Source organism: Pteropus alecto, unplaced genomic scaffold, assembly GCF_000325575.1.
Source record: "Pteropus alecto unplaced genomic scaffold, ASM32557v1 scaffold398, whole genome shotgun sequence".
Lineage (NCBI taxonomy): Eukaryota > Metazoa > Chordata > Mammalia > Chiroptera > Pteropodidae > Pteropus > Pteropus alecto.
In genome coordinates this window covers 4,642,290-4,652,187 of record NW_006442497.1, presented here as the reverse complement: position 1 = coordinate 4,652,187, position 9,898 = coordinate 4,642,290, and the positions used below count along the sequence as shown (strand labels likewise).

At 46.5% G+C, this 9,898-nt stretch overlaps 1 protein-coding gene and 1 non-coding gene across 2 annotated transcripts in view; one reads left to right on the top strand and one right to left on the bottom strand.

Moving 5' to 3' along the window:
- The window catches only part of NTN1 (netrin 1), a 189,521-nt gene that overhangs the window by 179,260 nt on the left and 363 nt on the right, over positions 1-9,898 (bottom strand). The window lies entirely within an intron of this gene.
- LOC112471452 lies at positions 6,174-6,292 on the top strand. The gene has a single exon (XR_003043321.1). It is a non-coding gene; the product is annotated as a 5S ribosomal RNA (ribosomal RNA).

Genomic DNA, 9,898 nt, shown 5'->3' with positions numbered 1-9,898 from the left:
TGACGAACCATGAAGACAAAGCTAAAGAGAGAAGGAAATGAAGACAAGACATGGACGGAAGAGGAAATGGAGAGGCCTGGGGTCTAGAACTGTGCCATTCAATATGATGGCCAGTAACCATATGTAGCTATTTCAATTTCAGCTTGAATGAATTAAAATTAAATAAAATTTAAAGCTCAGTTCCTCGGTTGCCCCTGATATGGATAGTACCAATAAAGAACATTCCCATCATCACAGAAAGTTCTATCAGACAGAGCTGGTCTAGCAGATTCAGGAAAATAGAAGAGATATGATAGGGAATAACTGAGGAGATTATGGTCCAAAAATCAGATGTCTGAATGGAGAATTCCAAAAGTGGAATAGTTCTGGGTGATGATGAGGCCCACTAAGGGCAAGAGGGAGGTTTCTGCTGGGAAGCAGAGGTGAAGGTAACTGGCGATAAGGAGGTCAAGGTACCTGATGGGCTGTCCACCTGGGTATTTAGGAGACTCGGGACCAGCATCAGGGCTTGATGCAGAGATAAAAACTGAACAAGGTGCTGGTGTCTTCAAAGAAAGGGAAATGACCTCGATGGAGAGGAGATTCCAAGGATGAGATGTGGAAGGTGGAATAGCTGTGTGGTTTTGGCCTTAGATGAGCAAGGTGTTGTTCTTTTTTAAATGAAGATGAAAGGAACATTGGGGACTGAGGAATAGAATAGCTCTCCTTTCTAGGGCATTGGGTATGTATGGTGTGGGAGAACAGCCATACTGAAGGGGCTGCAGTGTCCGTGGTGTAAGGCTGTGGGCTAAGCATGAGGCAGGTGGAGCAATTGGTGAAAAGGGTGAGGATGCAGGCAAGCGCATATGCCAGGGATGGAGGCACCAGAAGGCACAGGCTAATGGTTTGTGAGGGAGAAGGACAGGAAGAGAGTAAGGGCTTAGTAGAAATGAGATGACCTGAGGGGCCTTCATGTTGGGCATGACTAAGGGTTTTACTTTTTACATTAAGCATTTATATAATTCTTACTCTGCGTCAAGCACTCTTCTAAGCACTTTATCAATCATTAACTCATAATACTCATAATGACCTTATGAGATAAGTATACTATTATCCCCATTTTACAGAGGTGGAAACAGACACAGAAGGAATTTGCCGGAGGTCACATCTCTGGTAAATAGAGGAGCAAGGATCTGAGCTAAAATGGTCTGGTTTGGAGCTCTTAGCACCTATGGGCAGATGGTCTTGGCTGCCATGACCTTTCTGACACAAATGGGTCTCAGCCATCTCAAGACAGGGAAAGGAAGTCAGGTCTATCAGAAATATGAGCTGTGGCCTGGCTTGACTGTACTTCTGAGCATGTCTGGTTTGGTTAAGAGGACAGACATTAAATGATTTGACTTCTAGGACTCCCAACATAGGCTGGAAATTGTAGGTGATCCCAGCATCTGGCCTCTCCAAAAAGGTCAGTGCACCCTAGACTGATTGTGTTTCTTTAGGAAATGGAAAGAACTTAACTTAGGCAAAGCTTAATTCCAATTCACCACTTACCAACTGTATGACTTTTAGCAAGTTGCTTTACCCATCTTAGCATCAGTTTTCTCACGGTGAAATGGGGTCATCATACTTACCTTATAGGTTTGTAAGGGTCGTTAAAAAGATGTATCTGAAAAGAAAGAAGCTGGAACAGAGTAGATGTTCAATATATGATAGTTAAGAGCTGTTGTTTTAATATTCATAATCCTCAGATCTGGCTTCCAGATCCCTCACCCTGGAAAATTAGGGGTATCCTCTCATTTCAAGGCTTCTAGAGCCTGGCTCGCCTAATCAGCCTAATGGAGATTGCTCAAGGGATCCATCCCAGGACAGGATTTCAGAAGATGTAACTATTCTGGAGAAGGGTTTAGAGCTTAGTAGAACAAGCCTGGATAGTCCGTAGGTTTCCTTGAAATATATCCATTTCCTCAGTATTGTTTACCTGCATCTTCAGCGCAGGCCACCCCTATTGCAGTCTTCTTGGCTGAGGATTCAGGAGTTGGGCATAGAAGCCACACAAACCCCAAATCCCGGCAAATCCTTTAATCTACCAGAGCTCTTCGAAGGAGTGAAACGCCCATGGATAGGGGGAACCAGCAGGTGTAATTTATTTTCATTTGCAAACAAAGTTTTGACAAGGTCCCACCCTGAAAGCTATTAAAATAAAGAAAATGGGGCACCAAGGGGGAAGCTTTGTCATGGATAGAATCCTGGCCTTGGAGGTAGGAAACAAAGGATGCAAATAAAAGGAGGATTCTCTAGGTGGAGAAAATAGTGGGCAGGCCTCTGAGCCCAGAGCTAGGGCTCAAGTCATTGAACAATTATGACAAAATAGGAAGAAGGGGTCCCTTTAGTGAAACCTCAAATTTTAGAGGTCATACCGGAGTGATGCCAAGAGGAAAGAGGTAAATTGGAGGATCTCAAGAGGTTGTGTGAATGCCCTATGGAACACAGGTTTAGCAGAAGGTGCTGCATTTGGGGAGAGAGAATTTGAAATACTTATAGGATGAATGATTATCAGTTAAGATTGAAAAATACTATTTTAGGACTCAAATACAAACTGTGTCCTTAAGATTGTTTCTCCACAGAAGTGCTATTGGCATTCAGGATCAGAAAATTCTTCACTGGGCAGAGCAGTCCTGCCCACTATAGGATATTTAGCATTTACGATCCCTGTCCATTAAATACCAGTAGTTTTCACCCAGGCCAACACCAGTCATTACAACAAATGAAAAACGGCTCCTCATATTTACAAATTCCCTCTAGAAGAGTCTACCCAACAAGCCCATTCTAATCTACTTGAACTTTAGCCCATAGTTCTAATAAGACCAAAAAGGGCTAAATACATCCTCAGGAAAGGAAACAGAAATTAAAAATTTTACAGAAAGATGCATTTAGGATCATCTAGAAGTTCTAGTCATCACATCTCAAAATATCCAGAGACAGCCTAGACAGAAGCACCTTGATTATGATAAGTGCTAGGAACACAAAGAAAGCAGAGGAAGAAACAGAGAAACCAGGAGAGGTGGATTTTAGAGGGGAGGATAGTCTCTGGGAAGGATCCAGTAGAGCAGAGTTGAATGAGGAAAAGAGCTGTGGGATATTGGGGGGGAGTATTTGAGAATATGCATTCCAGGCAAAAGAAAAAGCAGGTGCAAATGTCCTGAGGCAGAGCTTGGCTTGTGTAAGGAATAGGAAGGAAGCCAGCTTGATGGGGGCTTGGTGAGCTAGAAGGAGTGTGGTAGGAAGTGCGTTCAGAGAGGTAGGTACAGGTCAGGGTATGCAGGACGTTGTAGACATTGATAAGCAGTTTGAATTCTTTAGGATCCATCCTCGGTACCTCTAAGGCCCTGGAGTTGCTTTTTCCCTTGGCTCTTAATATCATATTATTTTCCTGACTAATCTATGAGCTTCTTGAGGGAGGAAATGTGTCTTTTCCCTCTGAATCCCTAGTGTTTAACAGACCGCCTGACACAGAATAGGAGTGAACTACAAATTCATTAAAATTAATCAAAGACCACAGATTTATGGACAATTGATGGTGGTCACCAGCTATTGTAGGCTGAAAAATGCCCCTCCCATGATGTTTATGTCTTAATCCCTGGAATCTCTGAATATTATCTTATATGGCAAAAAAGAGTATTTGCAGACAGGATTAAGTTAACGATCTTGAGATGGGATATCATCACGGCGTATCTGGGTGGGCCCTAAATGCCATCACAAGTGTCCTTATCAGAGAGTGGCAGTGGGAGATCTGACAGGATAGAAGAAAAGAAGGCCATGTGAAGACAGAAATTAGAGTGGTGCAGCCACAAGCCAAGGAATGTCGGCAGCCACCAGAAGCTGGAAGAAACAAGGAACTCATTCTCCTCCAGAGCCTCTGGAGGGAGCGCAGCATTTGCTATCAATCCAGTGACAGCAGTTTTGAACTTCTGGCCTCCAGAACTGTGAGAGGATAAATTTCTGTTGTTTTAAGCCAACAGAGTTTGTTATAGTGGCCATAGGAAGTTAATACACCAACATCTCAGAAATGCTAGAATTAAGAGGATCCCTTGCAAATCTTAAAAGGTGAGCCTGGGATAAATGAAAGGAACAAAAAGAGGGAATCTTAACACTCTGGTCTTGAAATGTTTGTGAAGTCTTCCTTTGGACCTTCGTCTCTTGAGCAGTAGCCACATCTCACTGTTTCTTACCTCTTACAATGCTGAGTTTAGCTCCTCCAACATAAGCTTGCCAAGTGCTTGCTCTTTGTATTAAGGTACTGTGAACCCCTTTTTCTGGAGGCCAGGGTTGCAGCACCCTTTATGGTTCAGAACACATTCCAGAAGTAAGTCAATAGTCTCCTGAGCATTTGAGGGAAGAGTAGCCACAATATCAGGGGACTTCAGTCCACAGAGAAGCCAGAAGTTCTTCATTTAGAAATATTTGTAAGCTGAGGTCAAGCATCTTCTATTCTTCCAGAGTCACAGAGAACTATATCCAGGGAGAGAATGCTGGGGGAGTAGGTGACTGCTGAACACTATTACACTTGAAGTGACAGCTGACAGTAGAATCTACCTCAACCACCACCTAGGGACTCAGGACAGGTTACATGCAGATTCATTACTGTATTAGAGCCCAGTGGAGTTAGAGAAGCATGGAAGCAGCCCCTAGAGAGCATCCATCCAGTGCTCCCCAGTTTATAATTGAGGAGACTGAGGCAGGGAGGCTAAGCGAATTGCTCAGGAGCTAATGTTCCTAAAGACGACTGTGAGTCATCGAAATAGGTTTCAGTTCACCAATTCAACCACACCTAGGGAACACCTGCTATATTTGATCCCGCTGACTTACATGGGAAAATATAATGATTTTGATAGACAAAAATCTTTTTCATGAAAAATGACAACAAAAAGTTTCTATACTTAAAGGAATGATTTTCTGTTAACTATAAAAATCAACTATGTGGAACAGCTTATTTTTCCGAAATGTCAGTAAAATAATGTATTACTGGTCTGCACATCACATAAGGAGAAAATTTAGGGGGCTTAGTTCCAAGAGGTAGTACAGGGTGGAAACAGACATGAATCATTGATTCTAAACTGATAGGGTAAGTACATGAATTATTCAACCATAATAAAGTATTAAAAGAAAGTAGAATTTGGGGGAAGGAGGGGATCTCTCTCTCATTGAAGCTAACATCAGCCAAGGAGTGCCACCATGCTAGCCTCAGAATGATGCCAGAAACTAGACACAGGCTGGATGGACAAGGCCTCACCTCGAAAGATACTTCCTAGCCTCCCATTGGGCACTTGACTTATAGGGTCTCCCAGGGAGCACAGGTTCCTAGCCCTGTTTGCATGGAGCTCCTTAGGTGGTCAGCAGGGAGGGAAAGGCCCATGAAGACTCTTTGGATTGTGCTCTAGTCATACACACTCCCTGACCTTAACACTTGTGAGACAGTGGATGCTATGAACTAAATAACTGTGCCCCCCCATTCATATGTTGAAGCCCTAGTCCCCAATGATGGGATTAGAGCCCTTACAGAAGAGATATGAGAGATATAATTTCTTTTTCTACCATATGAGAACACAGCAAGAAGGCAGCTGCCTGAAAACCAGGAAGAGAGCCTTCACCAGTAATCAAATTGGCCAGCACCTTGGTCTTAGACTTCCCAGCCTCGAAAACTGTGAGAAATGTCTACTGCTCAAGCCACTCAGTCTATGGCATTCTGTTATAGCAGCCTGAACTAAGAAAATGGGCAAGTCATTTTACCTTTCTAAGCATCAATTTTCTCTTCTGAAAAATGTGGATAGTAATATTTGTTTCTTTCCTTCTTCCTTCCTTCCTTCTTTCCATCCATCCATCCATCCATCCATCCATCCATCCATCCATCCAAGTCTTCCATGGATATCAGGAAAACTGAGTAAAAAAGCATATTCGAAAGACCCTGAAGTATCTAAAGCCCTAAACAAATACAATTTTTATAAAGTTGTGTGGAACCAGCTAATCCAATGCCACTACCATCACCACAATTATCACACAGAAACCACGCTCTCGAGAGGATGACAAGCTGCCCTGGGCAATTGAAGATCATGTACAGGGCAATGACAACAAGCAGTACAGCAAAACTGAACTTGGTGTTAATAATACTTTACTATTACTAATTAATAAGTCAATGAGTCTACAGTCATGCCACCCTGAACGTGCCCGATCTCGTCTGATCTCGGAAGCTAAGCAGGGTTGGGTCTGGTTAGTACTTGGATGGGAGACTGTCTAGGAATACCAGGTGCTGTAGGTGTAAAATAAAAATAAAAAAATAAAAAAATAAGTCAATAAGCATGAATAATAAGTATCAATAAAAAATATTTGCTTCAACTTGGAGTCAGGTAGATCCCTCAAGAGTGAAGTCTATAATCACAATCACAGTCATAGTCACAATCACAGTCATAATCACAATCATGGCAGCAGCTCACACTTATAGAACACTATACTACTGGCTGTCAGGCCTGGTCTGGGAACTGATATGTTGTGTCTCAGCCAGGGGGCTCGTAGAGGCAATGGTGGTGGCAGAGTGGCTGGAAATGAAATTGTGAGAAGTTTCTCTTCTTAAAGAAGACTGGGAGGGAGAGAATAAGCCATACTGTAGGCCCCATTACTGGGTGTGACATCTTTATTGCTAATTACTAAATGCCCATAGTAGTCACTCAAAAAATGTTTGCTAAATGAACACAGAGGGGCCCAGTCAATGTGTCCATATATAAGAAATAGGGATTTCTTGACAAAAAATGTTTGCTAAATGAACACAGAGGGGCCCAATGTGTCCATATATAAGGAATAGGGATTTCTTGGTGTCCAGTAGCATATCTGGACTTGGGTTTGGTGGGTCTAATTCGGTTCTGCATCCATAAACATTCATTTCCCATTAATTCTTCACCCGCATAAAGAAGACACACATTGCAGGTCATGTTGACCTTGTTCTAGAACTTGGATGATCCTTAGAATCATCAAAATCTCACTGTCTGTGATACACATACACATCACATCTCCTGGCTCCAGAATGGGAGCCAGCCCCTTTCAGCGGGAGCCAAGGACCCACCCTGGGCTGGGCACCCTCGCCCTGGATCCAAAGGGCTCAGGAGACAACTGCCTCCTGACTGGGCCCCCTCAGCTAAGATCTGATTTTCTCATCATCTGGATAGTCTCAGCGACTTGCAGCAAAGGGATGAACCAGGCTGACCTTTCTGGAGGTTTGTTTAAAGCCGAACAATGTTTGTCTTGTCCAAACACTATGAATTACTCCAGAGAATCCTGCTAGTTTTACAATCCACAGCTACAAACGGCTTACATAAATAGGGACTTGTCCCCTACCCTACCCCGTCTCTGTTCCTAACAGCTTCTCCTCCCCCCACCCACTTTCTTCCACTCTTCCAGGCCTTCTCCCTGCAGCCTTCTCGTCTCTGAGCCCCAGCATGGTGAAGGGGCAGGTGTTGGATATTCTGGGCCACAGTTCAAACCTGGGTTATTACTGGCATGGATCCCCTATGGTGGGCTGCTCTGTCCCTGGCATGGGCAGGGTTTGCCTTGCTAAGGGTGTTTTGGGCGTATTTTCAATGTCTGTGCAGGGCCTGCAGTGCACAGTTTTAGGTCCAGTTGTCAAAGTGTGTTGGTAAAAGGAAGCCCCTAGGTTTGGGGCTCAACATCCAGTGAGTCTTCGGCCCACTAAGACCACTCTTCATCTGGCAGAGAGCTCATCTCACCTATAGCTGCTCCCTCACAGGCTGCATATCCAAGGGACCCAGAGGTGTCTCCTAGAAGTAGACTCTACCCACTATGGACCTCCAATAGGAAAAGGAGATAGTCGAGACTGTTCCGCTGATCAAACAAGAGCCATAGAAAGCAAGCTGCTGGGCCTGTGGTCCTGGGAGATAAGAGATAGCTGAGGAAAGGGCCCAGTTTAGGCTGCGTTTCCCTAAATATGTTGCCTATACCTCCTACACCTGCTTTTGGCAGGTTGTTTAAAATGTAAATTTCTGCCCCCCCACCCCCACCCCAAGCCTAAGGAAGCTCTCTCTGGGGTTGGCGCCAGGGGCTGATATCCAGAGTCTGAGATTTGCTACTCTGCTGTGAAATCCACTTTAGTTCAAGTCCAATGACTAAGTAGCTGGATGACACCTGCAGGCACTCCAGGTCTCAGTATCTGTACAATGGCCCTAGAATCTTTGAAAGACCCCTTCCAGCTCTTAGGATGTGTGGTTTCAAGGAGAGGTAAACAAGGTAGGTGGAAGCAGCCTGAGAAAAAATTGGGGGTCACTAAAGCTCTAAGGAGAGATGCTGGTGAAGACTTGCAGGGGTGCCAGGGAAGTATGTGGCTGGATTGGTGGTTGGGGGTGTGAGTGGTGTGTGGGGCCTTCTTTGAGAACCCTCACACTTAGAGCCAAATGTAATCTCATTTCATTCTTGCTTTGCAGGCAAGGAAACTGAGACTCAAAGGAATGACTTTCCACTCAGAAGTTGGTGAATGACATTGGATTCGTTCCTTACAAACCCTGGGACACCCATCTGGCCATTCCAGAAACACCCCTTCAGCCAACTGCTCCCCTTGTCATTCCAGCCTCTCAACTGAGCTGAGCTTTGAACTTAGAACCACAGCTCCTTCTGGACCCCACAAGGTGGACACACGGTGAGCCCCAACGGCAGGAAAATCAAGTGCCTGGAGCTTTACCCTGCCCACCCGGAGGCCCCTTGGTCCACAGGGTTAGGGCTGCGGCTGCAGTGCACGATCCGGCTTCGCCACAGGACGGGGGTGCCGCCAGGGAAAGGCCCCAGGTTTCAGAGCCCGTAGACCGTTTGTGCCCAACACTCAGGGCGATCTCAGGTCGAGAAGAGGTCAGAGGACAAAGCCGCCGTTGCCCACTCAGCTGATACCCCCGGGCATACCCTAGGGTCCAGGAAGGAGTGATGAGCTAGAGGACAAAGTGTCATCCCCCCAGTCCTGCGGGCAAAAAAGCCAAAATCGCAGGGAACCCGGACTTAAAGGTCTGGTGAGGGTCGAGACTGCACCATCCGGCCCTTTTTCTGCAGTTTGTGCTTATTCCATTTACAATTCGGGAGATCCAGAAACTTGCTGTGTGGCCTACCGACGGCTCTGTGCCACGGGTCCTTCGCTTTTGCGAAAAGCGGGGTTTGGGACCCATGCTCTGAGAGCCGCAGATCCAACGTCCGCGCCTTGAATTAGATGCGCCTCCTTCTAGTTGAGCATTTGATTTTCTAATCAAGCTCTTTGTCCCCTGCGGCCGTAACCCGCGCCCCCTGCTTCCCCGTTTCCCTTCATCCCCAGCCCGGGTCTCGTTCTGGCCCGACTTCCCCGTCGAAGGCACTCGAGTGAGTGATTCCTGGGACCCGGGGCCGAGGCCAGAGGGTCCGCAGCGCGGCCGGGGCTGTATGGAAATGGCCAGAGAAGCCGGCGGGCGCGGCGGCGATTTATTCTGGGAGTGACAGCCCCTTTGAGCGCTCAGCGAATGGCATTTTCTGTCTGTGAAAGCCTTTCTTCCCACCTCTGTTCAGATTAGCCCGGGGGATGAATGCGCCCATTATCCAGCCCGCTGACCATTCTGAAACGCCAAATTAATTACTAAGCACTGAATCAGGCGCCCGGGCCGGGGCACTGGGAGGTGTGAAAATAGCGAGCGGCTGGAGATAGGCAAGGCGAGGGGCGCAGCGCCGAAAGGCCGGGAGGGGTGGCCCGGGGCGCGGGCGCAGCGGGGTAGGGGCGGGCTTGGCCGGCCGCCGAGCGCGACCTGCCGGCGTGACCGGGTGCGACTGCGGGGCGAGCAGGCTGCAAAGGGACCGGAGCGGGCAGGAAGGCGCGGAGCCGAGTGGCAACTCCAGCATGTTGGGGCTCGCC